This window comes from Neovison vison, chromosome X, assembly GCF_020171115.1.
Source record: "Neovison vison isolate M4711 chromosome X, ASM_NN_V1, whole genome shotgun sequence".
Classification (NCBI taxonomy): Eukaryota; Metazoa; Chordata; class Mammalia; order Carnivora; family Mustelidae; genus Neogale; species Neogale vison.
In genome coordinates, this window is record NC_058105.1 from 93,500,334 (window position 1) to 93,516,093 (window position 15,760).

Consider the following 15,760-nt stretch of genomic DNA (forward strand, 5'->3'; position numbering starts at 1 on the left):
TTTACGATCAGGTGGTACATTTTTAAAAAAGTTTGTTTATTTGTAAGTAATCTCTGCACCCAAGGTGAGGCTAGAACTCAAAACCCCAATATCGGGAGTTGCATACTCCACCATTGGAGCCAGCCAGGTGCCCTTCATTCCTTCCAGTTCTAGTAGATCCTGTGCTCTCTTTTAGTATTGTGAAACAACAAAACTGAACCGAGTAAATCTGAGATCTAATGGGCTTTATTAAGCAGTTCAGGAAACGGGCAGCGTCTCATCTAGCAAGCGGAGAGATGCTCTGAGGAGTTGTACAAAATGGAAGGTGTTTATAGGCAGGAGGGCAGAGAAAGGAAGTCACTGGTAAAATAAAAAGGATCATTTCAGGCCCCGGGGGGCTGCTTTTGGGGATGGGGGTGGCGTGGGGAAGAAAACAACAGGGTTTTTAACCTGCAGATTATGCCTCCCTAGTGCTGATCAGGGAATTTCAGATCCACTGTCACGAGGTGACATTCCTGAGAGAGGTTGAAGCTGAAATAAAATTTGGTTTGCTGTCAGATGACTCCTTTATTATCATTTTTTGATCTCTTCACCTTAAGCTTGTTTCTTTTTTAATTCGTATCATTTCTGGCTATTTTTATTCTCTTCCTCTCCATCCCTGCATTCCCCCCCCCACCATTATTTTTAACCTTTTCTTTTTTATGCTCTTTCCATCAAAATGTAAATGTGCTTAAGTTTCTCCCATTAAAGAGTGATGCAAGAAAAAAACTTCCAAAAGCCTGAGATCGAAGGGAAGCCATTTTAGATTACATTCTAAGTCAGCATGACTTAGAATGACTGTACATAAACTTTGTCTAAACCAAAAGCCCGTTTTATGGCCCGCGATGCAGAGGTTGTGCACCTGCTTTGTGAATGAGTGGCGTAAAGGAAAACCCATCTTGTCCTTGAGATAGCCATCAATGCTCCTACTCCCTGCGTTCCTTGATGTTAAAACTCCTGATTCCCGCCTGTATGTCAGTCTATAAACTTCCAAGTTTTTACAAGATGTAAAAAAAGTACATAAGTTTGTAATAACTGTTCATTTTCTGGAGCACTTTCTTCCCTGTGAAGAGCGCGTTTCCCTGGCGGCTGTCCTCACCTAGTCTTGTATGAAAGGGTCTCTTTTTGTCCCATCCTGTTTCACCTCTTGGCTTCTTCAATTCCTTCTTATCTCATTCTCTAGCTCTCTCGACCCCCTTTCACAGCCAGACTTCTAGAGCAAGTTGCTTGTACTTGATGTTTTTCCAAGTTCAGCTCCCACTCCTTACCAATCTGTATTTTGGCTCTGTACTCGGCTCAATCTTGATTTTTCCGTTTATCAATCAGCCGCTTATTGCTAATCGTGTGCACATTTCTTAGTTGTCATTTTCTTTGGCTTTCGACAGCGCTCCTTGTTCCCTGTCTCCGTGAAGCACTCTTTCATTTTGCTTCTAGAAGGAGCACCATGCTCTTGGGTTTCTACCCGCTTTTCTGGCAAAACTCTGACTCCTTTTCTTCTTCTTGTTTCAGGGTGTTTTTTTTAGTCTTTCATGATGTTGCTCTCGGCAGTTTCTCTTCTTATTATGTGTTCTCTGAGTGGGTGAACTCATTTTGTCCTCTGGCTTCCTTTACCAAACACAGGGTGAGGACTCCCAAGTCAGATCTCTCATGTGAGCTCCAGACAAGAGTCTTCCGACTGCCACCAAAATGTCATCACTTGAATGTAGGCACTAGAAGTTCACGCAGCAGGTCTTGAGTAAATTTGTCCTTTTCCTGACCAAAACTGCTCCATTTCCTCTATTATCTCTCTTTTTAAAGAATTTATTCATTTATTTGACAAACAGAGCGACATCGAGAGATAGAACACAAGCAGGGGGAGTGGGAGAGGGAGAAGCAGGCTTCCCACTGATTGGGGAGCCCGATGCCTTGCTCAGTCTGAGGACCCTGGGATCATGACCTGAGCTGAAGGCAGATGCTTAACCGACTGAGCCACCCAGGCACCCCCTCTATTATGTTAATGATCTGCAGCATCCTCTATCTGGCTGAAAAATCACTTCCTACAAGAAACCTTTCTTGGGCGCCTGGGTGGCTCAGTGGGTTAAGCTGCTGCCTTCGGCTCAGGTCATGATCTCAGGGTCCTGGGATCGAGGCCCACATCGGGCTTTCTGCTCAGCAGGGAGCCTGCTTCCTCCTCTCTCTCTCTGCCTGCCTCTCTGCCTGCTTGTGATCTCGCTCTGTCAAATAAATAAATAAAATCTTTAAAAAAAAAAAAGAAACCTTTCTTGATTGCCTTCCCTAGTTTAGGTATTCCTGCCACATATTCCTTTAATTCTCCTCCAATAATGGCATGTACATGATTTTGTTAAAGCCATTTATTTAATTACCGATATCCTTCTATACGAAGTAAGGTTCATGATGCATGAACTTGTCAATCTGAGTTGTCAGGAGGCGATAATTTTTTTTTTAAGATTTATTTTTATTATTTATTTGACAGACAGAGGTCACAAGTAGGCAGAGAGGCAGGCAGAGAGAGAGGAGGAAGCAGGCTCCCCTGCTAAGCAGAGAGCCCGATGCGGGGCTCGATCCCAGTACCCTGGGATCATGACCTGAGCTGAAGGCAGAGGCTTTAACCCACTGAGCCACCCAGGCGCCCCAAGGGAGGCGATAATTTAGCGAGAACTTTCATTTGGGATTAAAGAATTGGAATTCGAGATACACAGATTTGGGTAGCAACCCAAAGAGTGTCCCACTAAGGGAGCAAATGTCAGGATTTTTTTAAAGCAAAAAGGGAAAACTTGTATACGTTGTTAAAGAGAATTTTCAGTTGCGTTGGTGGCAGAAAATTAATCTTGGCTGAATATAACTGGTTGCTAAGGCCTCCACTAAGCAAAGTCTCTTACTGTAGCAAGTTGCAGATATTTAGGCTTGAGTATCTAGAATATTTGTAGAGTGAAAGTAAATCATCTAATTGTTTCAGTGAGAAAACATGCTGATACCTGTCTATCATGGTTTTATTTATTCATATTTTATGTTAAAATTTTTTTTATTTGGGGGCCCCTGGGTGGCTCGTCGGCTGAGCATCCACCTCTTGGTTTCGGCTCAGATCTTGATTTCACAGGTTGTGGGCTCGAGCCCTGAGTCGGGCTCCATGCTTATCACAGAGCCTGCTTGAGATTCTCTCTCTCTGCCCCTCCCCCCCATGCTTGCACATGTGCATGTGCGCGCACTCTCAGACAAAATAAATAAATAAAATCTTTAAAAAAACTTTATCAAAAATAAATTTTATTTGAGTAAAATTGACACAATGTTACATTGTAAAATGTTATATTGAGCAAAATTGACATATAATGTTACATTCATTTCAGGTGTATAGTACAGTGATTCAACTTCTCATCATGGTTTTACTGAACGGAGAAAGAGATAGAGTGAATAAAAGATACTCAGATGCCGTATTTATCCATGTGTTCAGATGGCACGAATGTCCTGGAAACATTCTGTTTACTTATAATTTTAAAAGATAGTTCACAGAAACTACTTCAGGGAGCTACCCTATCTTCTGAGGAATCTTGCTCCTTGGTGTTTTGACAGAACACCAGTCCCCTGGAGTCTGGTTTTCTTGAAATGGTCAAGACTCCTTCTAAAATATTATTAGTACCTGAACATATTAATGGAGCTTTTTAGTTATGCTTAGCATTTCTTAAAAATATTTTATTTATTTGTCAGAGAGAGAGAGAGATCGATCGATCACAAGCAGGGGGAGTGGCAGGCAGAAGGAGAGGGAGAAGCAGGCTCCCCATGAAGAAGGAGTTCAATGTGGGGTTCGATCACAGGACCCTGGGATCATGACCTGAGCCGAAGGCAGACCCTTAACCAACTGAGCCACCCAGATGTCCCTGGGTGGCTCTCCATTTTATACCTCAATAATTTCAAGGTCTATAGATAAGCTAGGTGCCAATTTGTCTGAAAAATGCAATTTAATGTCCTCTTTCCAGAAGCAGTTACTCAGTGTTGTTACTATGCAGTTCCATGTCTGAGAATATTCAACCCAGACAAAAGTTAAGAGCACCTGACCAGTGGGTTTGGGGGTTCACCAGGTTCTTGTGCAGAACCTGACAGCCAGCTGTTCTCATTGTGTCAGAGGCCACACTATGTGCTCACCAAATCCTCTTTCACCTTCTAGTATCCAGATACACAGGAAGATTCCAATCCCCAAATTCCATTGCGTTTAGGTTTCGTGTATGTAACTGGATTCCAGATCATGAGTCTCATGTGGAACTGAATGGAGGACATGTTTTCCGAATGGTAGTGCTTCAAGATGGTGGAGGTCTTATTACTTGAGGGGCTTACTCGCGTAGCACAGTCTCCCTCTGAGTGTTACTATCTTATTTGAATGGGAAATAATCTTTTGTTAAGCTCCTGAGAGTTTAGGGATTACTCCCTTCTGTGTCCTGACTAATCTACCCACTATGGATAGGAACCTGTGGCTGAACTGAAAATTGAGAACGTAATTTAGACTTTTTTTTTTAATTTAACTATTTTTTTTCAATTTATTTATTTTCAGAAAAACATTATTCATTATTTTTTCACCACACCCAGTGCTCCATGCAATCCGTGCCCTCTATAATACCCACCACCTGGTACCCCAACCTCCCACCCGCCCGCCACTTCAAACCCCTCAGATTGTTTTTCAGAGTCCATAGTCTCTCATGGTTCACCTCCCCTTCCAATTTACCCAAATTCCCTACTCCTCTCTAACGCCCCTTGTCCTCCATGCTATTTGTTATGCTCCACAGATAAATGAAACCATATGATAATTGACTCTCTCTGCTTGACTTATTTCACTCAGCATAATCTCTTCCAGTCCCATCCATGTTGCTACAAAAGTTGGGAATTCCTCCTTTCTGATGGAGGCATAATACTCCATAGTGTATATGGACCACATCTTCCTTATCCATTCATCCGTTGAAGGGCATCTTGGTAATTTAGACTTTTAATCTGGTTCCTAGGCGAACATTTCAGAAAAAGCTACTTTAGTCCACAATATGGGAAGTTTGTTAAGTAAACCAGGATTTCACTGGGATCCCTCCCTTTCTTAAGAGGTATCATTTGCTTATTTATAAATACACCCAGAAGAAGTCTTGGTATTATTTTTGGCATATGTTCTCTCCAAAACATTTTTTTTAAGAGGCTTAGTGCGTCCTGTGGCATCTGGCTTAACTGTGGGAAGATTTCCAGGGCCTGAAATCCCCATTGTTTTTCTCTCTCAGAGATATGAGGGATATTCTCTGGCTACTGTGTCCCTAAAGGGATAAAGCATTTTTAGAAAAGAGGAACAGAGAGCAGAGATAGAAATTAAAGTTCTCGCTTCATTTGACTTGTCATTTCCTGAGAGATGTATGGAGACCTTGGTCTTCCCCTGAAAAAGGCCACGCTTTGCCAGCCTCCCCTCCCTGCCAGTTGGCTTTTCTACCCTTAGGTTTGGCCTCTCCTTCAAATCTCTGTCTGAATCCTCTCTCCTCCTTGTCAAGAAAACCACATCCCATTTCACAGGGAAAGTTCTACCTCTGTGTTCAACACAGAGATGTGCTGCCTGGATCCTTCTCCAAGGAAAGATTTGCTACCCAGTGGTGAGTAGGGCAGTCAGCAGGCAGGTTCCAGCTCTCTGCGCACTTCCAGGGTTGACCTCATCTTTGAAGAGCAGCCTTGTGGAGCTCAGGCCCTTCTGGGGCAGCCCACACATGATGGCTGAGGGAGGCAGTGGTTGGTCTAAAGGCCCTGCGATTTTGGCTGGATGGGAGACAATCTGGTGTGCAGTATGTTTTAAGATTTTATTTTTAGGTAATCACTCTACCCAACATGGGGCTTGAACTTAAAACACGAGATCAGGAGTCATATGCTCTACTGATGGAGCCAGACAGTCACTCGCTCCCTGGCGGGCAATTCTGTCCTCAAATATTCCCTTCGGATTGAATGGGGCTGTTATCAGGCCTGTTCTGTACTTCAGCTTCTTCTTCTGCTCCCCCTTCCTTTCAAACATATGAATTGCTAGTAAGCATCTTGCACCACAAACTCTGTCATGGCATCTGTTTCCAGAGAACTCACCCTGTAATAGGCTCTCTGGATCCTGTCTGGTTCCTGAATTCATCCACTAAGTATCCTGCATTATTCTGGGTAGACCTTGGTGTTTTTCATTGGTTGGTCAACAGGCAGTAGCCGGGGGTACGGGATATGAATATGAATAGCAAGACCTGCTATTGTCCAGGAGAGCTGTCAGCCAAGCAGCTCCATTGCTCAGTGACCTAAGCGCCTCTCGTAAGTGCTTGCATTCACTTCTTTTAGAGATCATACAGTCTGAATCCATATTGGGAGAAAACAGAGTCCCCCAGTTAAGAATGGGCTGTCTGCTTTTAGGAATGGTGGAAAATGTGGAGCTTGGGGTAATACTGGAGAATGAAACAACTGCTGTTATTCATATTTGTAGTCTAATTCAGGGGTTCAGTTCTTCTATAGAAAAAGTAATTAGGATAGATGAAAGTCATAACAAATGGTAAGCATAAATAGTAAGCTTGCAGCTCATAAGATAACAGGCAGAATTCTTTATTGGCCCACACAGATGCTGAATTGTAAGAGGTTTTAAATTTGGGTAGTAAGTTACTCATCTCAAAGATGGGTTATGGGAAGTCTGGGTGATTCAGTCCGTTAAGCGTCTGCCTTCGGCTCAGGTCATGATCCTGGTGTCCTGGGATTGAGCCCTATATCGGGCTCCCTGCTCAGTGGGGAGCCTGCTTTTCCTTCTGCCTGCTGCTGCCCCTGCTTGTGCTCTCTCTCTCTGACAAATAAAATCTTCAAAAAAGATGTGTCAAAAGATGAGATAAATGGAATATATAATCAAACAGCCAAGACTGTTCTTACGCACAGAGCGTGGTGATGGCAAGATGAAGACCCAGTCACAATCATGCTGCCTCTGGTTGACAGTTATGTCACCCCAAATTGGCCACCCATTGGTAATAAACATCCTGTAGGGTACAGTTATGGCCTCACATGTGTTCGTCCCAAGAAAAACAGATGAATCTCATTGGTGTTGAGTAGGCTTATTGACAAGCTCTGTGTCCTCACTTCTTTGTCCCTGCAGCTTTCCAACAAGTGTATACCATTGGTGTCAGGAATCTTCAGTTTGTGATTTATAACTACACCATTAGTGAGGGAGGGCTGATGTGGGTGGGGGGTTGGAGAGAGGGAGAGGTGGAGAGAAGAGAAAGAGGAGAACATTCTAAGGATTTAGATGGGTGGTCCTTCCACCCTGCTTGTATCTTATTCTAAGTCTATTGAACTATCCTATGTCTTCCCTCTTGTTCCTCACTGTATCTTAAACTGATTAAATAAACTATGTATTTGTTATTTTTGTCATAATTTGGTTTGTGACTCTTGTTCTGTAACCTCTGGGATTGTGGGATAGCTTGCCTGATCGTAATGATGGCCACAATTGCATCAAAATGGTGCCCCACACGATAGAGTAGGTCACCATTATTTTATTTTCTTACTAAGCAACTCACTACTGTTAACTGGCAATCACAAGACTCTAGTCATATTTAATAGAGACTTCCTCTGCTGCGCCGAGAAAGGCACTTGTTTTTGTTGCGGGTGGTAATGGTGTTTTCAAAATAGGTCCACAAATTCTCTAGTGCTCCTCCTTTTAAGATGTGGAGTTGAATTTCTTCCTCGTTGAGTGTCGGCTGGACTTAGAGCCTTATTTCTCATGAATAACATGGCAGGAGTGATGCTATCTAACTTACAAGACTGCATCATAATTGGACTGTGGTTCCTCTTTTCTTCTCTCTGTCATGGATAATTGCCCTTTGGGGAAAGCAGCTGCCATGTTGTGAGGACACAACTAGCCCTATGGTATGACTCATGCAGTGTGAGGTAGGCCTTTGGCGAACAACCACATGAGTGAGCTTGGAGTTGGATCCTCTAGCCACAGGCTTTACTTCTCTTTCAGCATAGGCTGACTTTAGCCCTGGCTATCACCTTGACTGTGACTTCAGGGCAGACCCTGAATCAGAACCACCCACTAGGTCCCTCTCAAATTTTTGACACAGAAACTTTTACATATTTGTTGTTTGAGGCCATCAGGTTTTGGGATTAGTTTTTATTCAGTGCTAGGTTAACTAATGCAACGATCCACTATGATGGGGAGTGGGGTGAGGCATGCTTATATATGAATATTCATGAGAAAGGAGTCCTTGGGTCCTTCCAAAAGTCTGATTTGATCTTGTGAGACACAGAGAGCAAGGAGACGAGCACTTCAGAGAGAATAAAGATTCAACATCTCCAGGTTTTGTGGAATTGCTAGAAACTCTGCATTTAAAATGTGTAATTTTAATAAGGTTGTGCCACCTTCATGATATTAAAAAAGCTGGGAATAATTTGCTTTGCCCTTTCTGTGTTTGAATGATAAATGATATCCTCTAGGGACTCCCTGCTTCACCAGAGGCAAAAAACTTCCTATGGATTTTAACACCTTATCACTGCTCCTGAAATTTGTACTTAGCTAAAATCGTATTTAACATAGCAAGACCCAAACCTACCCCTCCTTTCCCGTGGAAAAAATAGGTTTACTTAATTTAGTATCGGGTTTAGGTCGTGCTTCAGGGAACCTCAAAGATTCAATACTTGCCAGCAAAACTGATTTGTAGTCCCACACAATTGAACATATGTGCTTCTTGTTACCATGGCTTATCTGTCTTGTGGTAATGCCAGAGTCCTGTTTTTTATTTTTTCCTGGTGGATGTGATGAAAGGTCCAAGGTGTTGGGGAGGAAGAGAGACCGACTTTCAATGACTTCCCTAGTCTTACCTTTCTATCAAGATTGGCTGCAAATTTTGAGGGATGACCGTATGCTTTGATTTTTAAAAAAGATTTTATTTATTTATCTGACAGAGAGAGAGAGCATGTACAAGCAGGGAGAGAGGGAGAAGCAGAGCAGACTCCCTGCTGAGCAGGGAGCCTCACGTGGGGCTCGGTGCCAGGACCCTGAGATCATGACGTGAGCTGAAGGCAGATGCTTAACTGAGCCGGCCTGCTGCCAAAGAGGGGGAGAGGGCCATTTTATAGTACTTCTAAACGTTGGTGGCATAAATATCTACATTTGTGCTAAGATTTGAATACCCTCAGAGGTTTGTAGGTTCCTTGTGTGCTGCGTGGAACAAAGGAGAGAGCACAGACGGGCTTTGGAACTAGACAGATGTGGGCTGACATTCTGGTTCTGCTGTGTTACTAGAAGCATGAATCAGGCGCAAGACGTAATATCCTTAAGTTTTGGTTTTCATTACTAAAAAGAACACTGTGATTTTTTTTTAAAGATTATTTATTTATTTATTTGACAGACAGAGATCACAAGTAGGCAGAGAGGCAGGCAGAGAGAGAGGGAGGAGGAAGCAGGCTCCCTGCTGAGCAGAAAGCCCAACACGGGACTCGATCCCAGGACCCTGGGATCATGACCTGAGCCGAAGGCAGAGGCTTTAACCCACTGAGCCACCCAGGTGCCCCCTGAATACCATTTTTTAAAAAAGATTTTCTTTATTTCTTTGAGAGAGGGAGAGAGAGAGGGAGCACATGAGCGGGGGTGGGGGTGCAGGGGCAGAAGAAGAGAGGGAGAAGCAGATTCCCCGCTGAGTAGGGATTCCCAACTCCAGGCTCTATCCCAGGACCCCAGAATCGTGACCTGAGGTGAAGGTAGATGCTTAACCAACTGAGCCACCCAAGTGCCCCAAAAGGAACCTTTTGAAACAGATCATGTCACCCCCCACTAGCTTGAAGCTCTTCCTTGGCTTCTGTTTGTACCTGGAACAGAAAGCAACATGCATTCCATGACCTGCAGGGCCCCACATCCCTTGTCCCTAATCCTACCTCTCCGCCAGCCGTGGGCCACTTGCCCCTGCTTGGTGTGTTGTTGCCCCAGTTGTTTTCACTTGCTCCATGTGCCCAGTGTTCCCTCCCCAGGGGTTTCCATGAGCTGTGGCCGATTTCTGCCTTCCATCTTGGCCGAGCTGCTGCTTTCTTTCCTGTAGGTCTCAGCTCAAATGCCATCTTCCCAGAGAACCCTCTCCTGACAGCCCATTCCAACGTAGATTTCTCCTGCCTTCCGCCTTACTCTAATGTGCAGCATCTATGACCACATCATTATTTTGATGTCCATGTTGAACAGATTTTGCCCTTTTTCCCCTACAAGTCTGTAAGCTCCATGAGGGCAGGGAGCTTGTCTCGTCCTTCATGATTATCCCAGCACCCCTTGCATCTTCTGGTGAATGATATAAAACATTAGCTTACCCTGTTTTTCCCCCTATTCATTGTGTCTTTATATGGTTTTCCTTCTATATATATCAGATGGATAAAGAAGTTTTTAAGCTATTGGGAACAGTTGACTGACTTAATCTGAGATATTTACCTTCCCACTAAAAAGTTTTCACTGAGTTACATGGACAGCTTAGTAACAGAGCTTGCCAATAAGCAAGACCTAACCAAGAGGTTTTAAAACTCCTTTAGGGGACTGAGCCCTGGTATCTCAGTCGGTTAAGTGTCTGAGTCTGATTTTGACTCAGGTCATGATCTCAGGACCATGGAATTGAGCCCGTCATGGGGCTTCATGCTCAGCATGGAGTCTGCCCCCCTTCTCTCAAATAAATAAATTTAAAAAATAAAAATTACTTTACATATTAAGAAAAGCTACAGAATGTATTGAGGTTGTATAGTAGAGAATGTTAGCTTTAATACTAATATAATACTAATATCCCAAACTTGAGGCAGGAACCTTAATACAAAGAGGGATAAGTAATCTACCATATTAAGGAAGTAATTAGCTAAAAGTCATCTAGCACAAAATACCTCCACTTAGTAAAATTCCCGCTAAGGTCTTTAATAGGGATCTTGTCATTGGATTATCATTATGAATTCTTAGTAGGAGTGCTTCAGTTCAAGGGTGTTAAGGATATTGCCAAGTGCCATGAGATCTGCTTAGGCAGGAAATCTAGCCATCAAGAGAGACTGCCAACGAGTGTCAGAGGATAACTCTGCCTGTGAGTCACCCTGTTGGCATTTGTCCCAAAAGGGCAGTGGAGTGGCAGATGGGCTTTCTTGAATGAAGCATTTGTAAGAGGAGAGAAGGGGCTAACAGTCTGTCCAGTAGCAAAGGTTTCTCCAGCAATCTTTTCATTCCTCCTGAGGCTCTCTAGATGGACTCTAGAATCCAGTTCATGCTGGAGGGGGTGGGAGTGAGACAGGCAGAGACAAGTCATTCAGAGCTCTTTGTTCCCTCCAATCGTGGACAGAGCCGTGCACCTAGAAGTATTCCTCCTCATCAAGGAAGCCATTTTCCAGAGGTGTAGTCTGGATTGGATGCTGCTTCATAGTCCAGAATTGACCATGGAGGCAGTGCAGCTGACAAGGGAAGGCATACCCAGCAGTGGGAGGCCAACTCTTGCCTTGCAGAACACAGTGCTGGGCAACAGTTTGGTTGCTGTATTTTTTAAAAAAAAATAAATTTAGAGAAAAGTTGGGAAGATAATACAGAGTTCCTGTGTACTTTTTACCTTGCTACCTCCAATATGAACATCTTGCATAACTATGTACATACGTCAAAAATAAGAAGTCAACATTCGTATAACCCTACTAACTAAACTATGGACTTGAGTAGGATTTCATCAACTTTTCCCACAGTAGGCTATTGATGGCTAGGATTTTTTTTTTTCTTTTGATGGCTAGGATTTTCTAAGGAGTAGCTCTGAGCCAAAAATCAAAAAGGACAGGCTCCTGGGTGGCCCAGTCTGTTGAACGTTGAACTCTTGATTTGGCTCAGGTCTTGATCTCACGGTCATGAGTCCAAGCTCCACTTCAGGCTCTGCTCAGGGCATGGAGCCTACTTAAAACAAAAAATTAAAGGGAACACCTGTTTAATGAGATAAAAACGTGTGGTGGGTGCCAGTATTAACCTGCAGCTATGGAAGCCAGTCTATATAAAGAGTATAGCCATGCATCATTACAGTTTTCTGAATGTCCTCAAGGTAGATACTTGTTCATTGTGTTGGCGTTTTGTTTAGGTAAGCTGGCTCTTTCTTTCCCTTTCTTCTGTTTATTCTTTTTTTTTTTTTTTTTTAGATTTTATTTATTTATTTGACAGAGAGAGATTACAAGCAGGCAGAGAGGCAGGCAGAGAGAGAGGAGGAAGCAGGCTCCCTGCTGAGCAGAGAGCCCGATGTGGGCCTCATCCCAGGACCCTGAGATCGTGACCTGAGCTGAAGGCAGCGGCTTAATCCACTGAGCCACCCAGGCGCCCTCTTCTGTTTATTCTTTTCTTCTCTGTCAACCTCTGGTCTTTGGGAACTAGTGGTCCAGTTGAGTAAGAAAATGGTTAACCGCGACTTAAAGCAGAGGGTCAGTTTTGCTTGATCCTAGATTAAGATGAAACGTGAGCATTTCCAAGTGTAGTCCGTGTATGGGAAGTGTATAAAATTGCTGGGAGTTAAGTACTAGTAGAATGATTTAACAGACACAACAGTGAATCCAGGCACTTTTGATTTTTTTCTCTCTTGTTTTTTTTCTTTTATTCTTAAATGAAATTAAACTTCTACATCAAAATCTTTTGTCTGGGGGGCGCCTGGGTGGCTCAGTGGGTTAAAGTCTCTGCCTTCAGCTCAGGTCATGATCCCAGGGTCCTGGGATCGAGCCCCGCATCAGGCTCTCTGCTTGGCGGGGAGCCTGCTTCCTCCTCTCTCTCTGCCTGCCTCTCTGCCTACTTGTAATCTCTGTCTGTAAAATAAATAAATAAAATCTTAAAAAAAAGCTTTTGTCTGCCATTCAGTTTTATTTATTTTTTATTTTTTAAAAATATTTTATTTATTCATTTGACAGAGAAAGACAAAGGGAGAGCGGGAACACAAACAGGGGGAGTGGGAAAGGGAGAAGCAGCTTTCTGCCAAGTAGAGTGCCTGACGGGGGGGATTGATCCCAGGACCCTGGGATCATGACCTGAGCAGAAGACAGATGCTTAATGACTGAGCCACCCAGGTGTCCCGGTTTTATTTCTTTTCTTTCTTTCTTTCTTTCTTTCTTTCTTTCTTTTTTTTTTTTTTTTTAGAGAGAGAGAGCATGAGAGGAGAGAAGGTCAGAGGGAGAAGCAGGCTCCCCATGAAGCTGGGGGCCTGATGCAGGACTCGATCCTGGGACTTTGGGTTCATGACCTGAGCCGAAGGCAGTCACTTAACCAACTGAGCCACCCAGGTGCCTTTAGTTCTTTTTTTTAAAGTTTACTTATCTTTAGGTCATCTCTATGCCCAATGTGAGGCTCAAACTCACGACTCTGAGATCGAGAGTCATGTGCTCTTGTGACTGAGCCAGCCAGGCACTCCTGCCATTCAGCTTTTAAACTAGAAAGCTCAAGCCTGATACTTAACTTAACTACATGGGCCAGTGAGAAACCAGACATTAAAATTGAGTCTGAGGAAACTTGTTTTGTAGAGATGCTCACTGTATGGGACAGTCGTAGATCAGGGATTCAAGATACACTTTGGTTTCCTCACATGTCATTTCTTTCCTGAGTACAATTAACTTTCAGTGCCAGACTGAGAGTGTCTGGATTGCTCAGAAACTGCTCTAACAACTTCTTTTGGTTTAAAAAAAAAACATATATATATATGGGGGGAGGGGGAAAGAGAGCGGGAGATAGAGTCTTAAGCTGACTCTACAGTAGTGTGGAGCCCGATGAGGGACTGGATCCTCTGACTTTGAGATCACCACTTGAGCTGAAACTTAAGAGTTGGATGCTCACCCCACTGTGCCACTGAGGCGCCTCTGCTCTAACAACTTCTAAAAGTGAGTTATATTATATGTGGATTATCCCAGGAACGTAGGATTTATCTTGAAATTGGTGCTGCCTGGCTTTCTTCTTGGCATTAAGACTTGCCTCAGATGGATCAGGGTCTTGACCCATTGCCAATAATAACTTTACACTGTGTGGTGTTGTACAGCTCGCAGAGTGTTTCCACTTTTGTTGTCATTTAATCTTTACGCATCTTTTAAATCAAAAATTTATTTATTTATTTTAGAATGAGAGAGAGAGAGAGGGAGAAAGGGAGAGAACGCGTGCGCACATGTGCACAAGGGCTCGCACACACGTGAGCAGTGGGTGGGGCAGAGGGAAATGGAAAGAAGAGAGAATCTTCAGCAGACTCCCCATTGAGTGTGGAACCCAGTAGGGCTTGATCCTAGGATCCTGAGAACATGACCTGAGCTGAAACCAAGAGTTGGACGTTCAACCAAGTGAGCCACCCAGGTGCTCCTCATCGTGAGGCATCTTGAAGTGGCATCCCTACTTCATAACTCCCACAACTGGAGCGTTGGAGGTGTAGTTGCCCAAGAACATAGAGTTAGCGCATGACCGAGCTGGGATGAGACTCCAGAATGATTTATTTTTCCAAGCAAGTTCTTGGTCTTGACTTGGAATAAGGAGAAGATAAAGCAGTACTGCTCCCCGCCCTCCCCATGTGTCACAAGTGTTTGTGTGCTTGCTCATCTCTGACAGCAGAAATGGCCTCAGATTTCCAATAATGTGCAAATGTCAGTGACTTTCAAATGTAATTTGTCTTTGGCTCTGAATTCAGTTGGCCCAAACTAATCTAATAACTTGGGGCTTTCTTTGTTTAATCAAATTGTCAGGCAATAATAAAAGACCTTCTCCACTTGCCAGCAGGGGTTAACTCTATTATTTCATCTGCTTCTAGTGAAAGTTTTGCTGCTGCAGAAAAACTAGAAAATTGAGTTCCATTCTAGTCTGATTGACCCTGCCTTTACTAGGCTCTTGGTCAGTCACCTTGATAACTCTCTCCTAGTGTAACTTCTTTTTTTCCCCACGTAGGAGTTGGTCCTTGTAATATGGTTAAGACTCAAGAGAAAGCATTTGATCTTGGGTTTCTTCATTTGCAAAGTGCTGATGACCTCTGCTTTTCCTGCTGTTAGTACTCTTAGAACTTTTTTGACCTCATCAGAGTTAGAGGAAGACTTAATTTTCATGAAAGAGTTGCCAGGCAAATTATGAGGGGCACAGGAAAGGCCTGGCTTGGATGTGATACAGTAAAAAATTGCCTAGATCAAGGAGGTAAAAAATCTGCCCTGTCATCCAGCAACTTGGGATAACATACAGATAAAGCCAGCTGCAAATGATCAGGAAAGAGTATTTTTTCGCCAGGTCATTGCAGATGCAAAATGCAAAATATAAGAACCTTTTTTTTTTTTAAAAACAAAAGACGGACATTTCTTATTTTCTGATGCTAACACTAATGTAAAAGCCTGACAATGATAATACAATACAAAAAGAAGGAAAGAAGGGAGAGAGGAAGAGAGGAAGGAGGGAGAAAGGAAGCTGTAGAACAGTATCATTTAATTGCAAATAGACTGCAGCAATGGATCCAAGGAAAGCACCCAACCATGAAGGGACCAGTGAAGCCGAAGATCAGGAAACATATTAACCTAATCCATTAAAGCTACAAATTAAAGGGGAAAAAACTCCATCTGATTATAAACATGTACTGAAGGGCATTTGATAAAATAGAGCCAGAAGTTGTTTGAGTGACTACTTCTTTTCTACTCACTGGGAAACTTTGTTCTCTTTTTTCTTTTTTCAGATCATCATTTACCTACATTCCACTTCCACTCCCCCAAACTTTGTAATTACTACCTTTTCCATTCATGGGAGATGGCCCATAATTCCTCC

At 43.2% G+C, this 15,760-nt stretch overlaps 1 long non-coding RNA gene across 1 annotated transcript in view; it reads left to right on the plus strand.

Annotated features, from left to right (window-relative positions):
- The window catches only part of LOC122897126, a 38,924-nt gene extending 23,181 nt beyond the window's left edge, over positions 1-15,743 (plus strand). Inside the window, exon 3 of the long non-coding RNA XR_006382471.1 lies at positions 15,672-15,743. This is a non-coding gene — a long non-coding RNA (uncharacterized LOC122897126). The remainder of the gene's footprint in view (positions 1-15,671) is intronic.
- The last annotated feature ends 17 nt before the right edge of the window (positions 15,744-15,760 follow it).